Raw genomic sequence first — 5,633 nt, forward strand, 5'->3', positions numbered from 1 at the left:
AAGGGATAAATACAATGTGTTGGTGAAATTGCTATAATCCAGAAATGATATTAAAGTTCATGTTTATCATATTCATGAAAATATAGAAAACAGGAATATTTTTATCACACAGCATATTGTAGCAGAAAGATGATCAAATAAAAAACAAATCTATAGAGACAAATAATTGATTAGGGGTGTCCTTGGGCAGGGGGTGGTTAACAGTGGCTAAGAATAAATAGGGACAGCCCCGCAGCTGCTGAGGTGAGCTGAGACCCACATGGCACTGGGGCCTCAGTCTAAGGCCCCAGAGAGAAGGGAAGCACCCATAGCCCAGCAGCCACCAAGGTGAGCTGAGACTCGTGTGGCACCAGAGGCTCAGTCTACAGCCATGGAAGCTGGAACAGGAGCTAACGTGGTGTAATATAGCCACCACCACACCTACTGTCACCACAAGGGCAGTTCACCACCACAATAGTGGCCAGGGCCACCCTACAGGCAACCTGCCACTCACTCAAATACATTCATATAAGAAGAATCACCAGTAGACCCTGCAAATAGAGGAGGAATTCTGTATCCTCATAGCCAGCCCCATTGTAACAGAAGAAGCAAGTCCTCTATCAGATGATCAAACATCAAGGAAAAAATACTAGAACTATAAACAAACAAGAAGATATGACATGACCAAAGGAATACAGTAATGTTCAAATTCTAGACTCCACAGAACAGGGAATCCTTGAAATGTCTGAAAAAGGAAAAAAAGAATTTAAAATAATGAAGAAAACCTAAGAGAGATAGCAGAAAACCTCAAGTGCTCTAACATCTGAATTGTAGGTATTCCAGAAGAGGAGAAAAGAAAATATATTGAAACCATATTCAAGGGAATAATAACAGAAAACTTCCCAGGTGTAGGGATAGATGCTGACCTTCAGATCCAGGAAGCTCAAAGGTCCACAAACAGATTCAATCCAAAAAGATCCTCTCTAACACACATTATAGTCAAATTTGCAAAGACAAAGAGAGAATTCTAAAAGCAGCAAGAGAAAAGCATCAAGTCACCTATAAGGGAATCCCCATCAGACTAACAGCAGACTTCTCAACTGAAACCCTACAGGTCAGAAGAAAGTGGAATGATATATTCAAAATACTAAAAGAAAAATATTACCAGCCAAGAATTCTTTACCCAACAAGGCTCTCCTTCAGAAATGAGGGAGAAATAGTGTATTTCCCAGATGAATAAAAATTGTGGGAGTTCACCACCACACAACTAGCCCTGTAAGAAATTCTCAAGGAAGTCCTTCATCTAGAATCTGAATAATGATGATGACTATCAAGGACACATAAGACAGAGTAAAACCCACCATTAAAACAAAAATGCCAGTGAGAAAGAGAAAGAAGTTAAATCATGACACCTCAAATTTCCAACTAACATTGAAAAAGAGAAATAAAAGGGTAAGTAATGATCAAAAGGTATTTAAAACATCTAAACGAAAAGCAATTAAATGACAGGAATTAAATAATACCTGTCCATAACTACCCTAAATGTGAATGGATTGAGCTCCCCATTCAAAAGATGCAGCCTGACTGACTAGATTAAAAAGCTAGACCCAAGTATATGCTGTCTTCAAGAGACCCACCTCACCTGTAGAGACACACAAAGACTAAAAGTGAAGGGATGAAAAAATATAGCATGCAAATGGAAACCGAAAACAAGCAGGAGTAGCTATCCTTATACTGGATAAAATAGACTTCAAACCAAAAAACATAAAAAGAGACAAGGCCACTATATAATGATAAAAGGATCTATCCAGCTAGAAGACATAACAGTCACAAATATGTATGCACCCAATACTGTAGCACCCAGAGATATAATGCAAACACTCTTAGACCTAAAGAAAGAAATAGGCCCTAATATGTTAATAGTGGGTGAGCTGAACATTACTCTCTCAGTATGGGACAGATCTTCCAGGCAACAAATCAACAAAGAGACGTAGGATTTAAACTACACCTTAGACCAACTGGCCCTGCCAGATATATACAGAACATTTCACCCAACAACTGAAGAATACATTTTCTTCTCATCAGCACATGGAACATTCTCTAGGATAGACCACATATTAGGTCACAAATCTAGTCTCAGCAAATTTTTAAAAACTGAAATCATTCCAAGTATCTTTTCAGACCACAATGGACTAAAACTGGAAATTAAAAGTGAGCAAAACCCTGGAAACTATACAAATACAAGGAAACTAAACAATAAGCTCCTGAATGACCTACAGGTCCAAGAAGAAATTAAACAGGAAATCAAAAAAATTCTTGAAACTCATGAAAATACTGAAAAAGCAGTACTGAGAGGCAAATTTATTGCAATAAATGTTTACATCAAAAAAATGTAAAGACTTCAAACAACCTAACATTACGCTTCAAAGAACTTGAAAAACAACAGTGATCCAATCCTAAAGGTAGCAGACAGAAAGAAATAATTAAGATCAGAGAAGAGCTAAATGAAATAAAGACGCCCCCAAAATGATAGAAAAGATCAACAAAAAAAAGTTTTTTTGAGAAGATAAAAAATAGGTTTTCAATAGGTTAACAACAACAACAACAAAAATAGAAGAAGAAGAGAGAAGACCCAAATAATAAAAATCAGAAATGAAAAGGGAGACTTTACAAACAATACCCCAGAAATACAAAGAATCATTAGAGACTATTATAAACAACTGTATGACAACAAACATGAAAACCTGGAAGATATGGATAAGTTTCTGGACACATACAAACTACCCAGACTGAACCAAGAAGAGACAGAAAACCTGAAGAGACCAATAACAAGCAACGAGATTGAAGTCATTGGCAATCTTCCAACAATGAAAAGCCCAGGTCTAGATGGCCTCACAGTTGAATTCTGTCAAACTTTTAAAGAGGAATTAATACCAATTCTCCTCAAACTATTCCAAAAAATTGGAACAAAAGCCATTCTCCCAAACTGACTCTATGAGGCCAACATAACTCTGATATCAATACCAGATAAAGACACAACAAAAAAAGAAAATTACAGGCCAATATCCTTGATGAACACAGACGCAAAAATCCTCAAAATATTAGCAATCAGAATACAGCAGCACATGAAAAATTTATACACCATGATGAAGCGGGATTCACCAAAGGGATACAAGGATGGTTCAACATATGAAAGTCAATAAATGTGATACAATAAATGTAACGGGCATGCGGCCAGTATGAATCTGGCCATCACAGCTGGGGCATGAATGGTGACAGTCAGCTTTGTATCCCAATATTCATAACCAATAAAAATTTTTAAAAAAAGAATAAATGGGTACAGGAGATCTTATTGGTATGGTGAAAATGTTCTAAAACTGATTTGTGATGTTGGCCGCACAACTTGAGCCGAGGTGGGGGGTGGTGAGGTCAGCGTGTGTCACAGGCTCGTGCGGGGCAGGCTCAGGCCTGCGTGGCATAAGTGACGCGTCACAAAGGGCTCTGGTTACCAGGGTGCATGTGGGGGTCGCGTGAGGCCGGTGGGCACCAGTGCTCCCCGGCTCCCCACACGGCTGGCTGCGCCGTGGTCTGCTGCTGTCGCCGGGCCGGTTCACGTTCCCGACAGAATGCAGAGCTGTCTCAGCTGCTGGTTGTGGCCTGGCCAGGCCGTGGCTACCGTGGCCACAGCCAGAGCAGCCTCGGCACCATGGAGTTGCCTGGGGCTGTCCCTCAGCCGTACTTGGGGCTGGTCCTGGAAAAGCTGCGCAGGACTGTAGCAGCATTGCCTGAAGATCTGAGACCGGGCCCTGGTTCTCCATGGGAATTGGTGATATGTGCGGCTCTTACTGCATTTTTGATTCTCTTGTTTTTGTGGAGAAGTGTTCAATTGGTTAGAAGCTGGCTTTACGTAGGAAGAGAGAAAAAGCTTGCAGAAAAGGGCTTTATGTAGGAAGAGAGAAAAAGCTTGCTGAAAAGCTTTCTGGACTAATTGAAGAAAAATGTAAACTACTTGAAAAATTTAGTGTTGTTCAAGAGGAGTAGGAAGGCTTAGAGTCAGCTGTGAAGGATGCCAGTTTTGAGAAGGAGTCAACAGAAGCACAAAGTTTGGAGGCAACCTACGAAAAGCTGAACAGGTCCACATCTAAACTTGAGGATGAAATAGTCTTTCTAGCAAAAGAATTAAAAGAACAGAAATCTAAACATTCTGAGCAAGATGAATTGATGGCAGATATTTCAAAAAGGATACAGTCCCTAGAAGATGAATCAAAATCCATCAAGTCACAAGTAGCTGAAGCCAAAATAATCTACAAAATATTTCAAATGAATGAAGGATGTCTGAAGGTGGCAATAAAAGATGCCTTGAATGAAAATTCCCAACTTCAGGAAAGCCAGAAACAGCTTTCACAAGAAGCTGAAGTATTGAAAGAACAAGTGGGTGAACTTAATAAACAGAAAATAACTTTTGAAGAGTCCAAAATACATGCAGAACAAGTTCTAAGAGATAAAGAAAATCACATCAAGTCTCTGACTGAACGCTTGCTCAAGATGCAAGACTGGGCTGCTGTGCTTGGAGAAGACATGACGGACGATGACTTGGAATTGGAAATGAAGAGTGAATCACAAAATGGTGCTCACTTAGATGATCGCCAAAAGGAGCTTTGAAGAAACTGATTCACGCTGCTCAGTTAAATGCTTCTTTAAAAACCCTTGAAGGAGAAAGAAACCAAATGTACACTCAGTTATCTGAAGTAGATAAAACAAAGGAAGACCTTACAGAGCATACTAAAAATCTCCAGACTGAACAAGCATCTTTATAGTCAGAAAACACAGAGTTGGAAAGTGAAAATCAGAAGCTTCAGCTGAAACTTCAAGTAATGACTGAACTGTATCAAGAAAATGGAATGAAACTCCACAGGAAATTAATAGTAGAGGAAAATTACCTGTTAGGGAAGGAGGAGAAAGTTTCCAAATAGAAGAAAAGATCAGCCATGCAGCTGAAGAACTGGAGACCTATAGAAGGTGAGCCAGAGATGTTGAAGAAGAATTGGAGAGAACCATTCGTTCTTATCAGGGGCAGATGATTTCCTATGAGAAAGAAGCTCATAATTGGTTGCCAGCTGAGACTGCTGAAAGATACCTCAGTGATTTAAGGAAAGAAAATGTTTACAAGAGACAAAAATTAACGGAAAAAGAGTTTAAATTGGAACTTTTCAAAAAAGATCCTTATGCACTTNTTCAGATACAGACAAGATTATTATAAAATTTATTTTTAAAAAAGACGAATGAACTAGAATAGCTAAAATTATTTTGGAAAAAAATGAATGCAATTTCAATATAGCTAAAATAATCAAGACTGTGTTGTTGGTGGAGGGATAGAGATATGGCCAACGGAACAGAATAGAGAACCCAAAGGTAGAATCAAGAATATGCCCAACTGATTTTTTAAAGAAGTGCAAAAACTATTCAATGGAGGAAAGGTAGCCTTTTCAGCAAACTGTGCTGGAGCAATTGGACATCTGTAGGCAAAAAAATTAACCTAGAGCTGTCTCACACATTATTCAAAAATTAACTCAAAATGAACCAAAGACTTAAATGTAAAATATAAAACTGTAAAGCTTTTACTTAAAAATGTAAAAGAAAATCTTTGAGATATA

The 5,633-nt window shown here is 38.7% G+C and overlaps 1 pseudogene; it reads left to right on the top strand.

The window, feature by feature from the left end:
- The first annotated feature begins 3,685 nt into the window (after positions 1 to 3,685).
- LOC103600496 lies at positions 3,686 to 5,239 on the top strand (annotated as a pseudogene).
- Positions 5,240 to 5,633: the final 394 nt, after the last annotated feature.

This window comes from Galeopterus variegatus, unplaced genomic scaffold (assembly GCF_000696425.1).
Source record: "Galeopterus variegatus unplaced genomic scaffold, G_variegatus-3.0.2 Scaffold3369, whole genome shotgun sequence".
In the NCBI taxonomy this organism is placed as follows: Eukaryota; Metazoa; Chordata; class Mammalia; order Dermoptera; family Cynocephalidae; genus Galeopterus; species Galeopterus variegatus.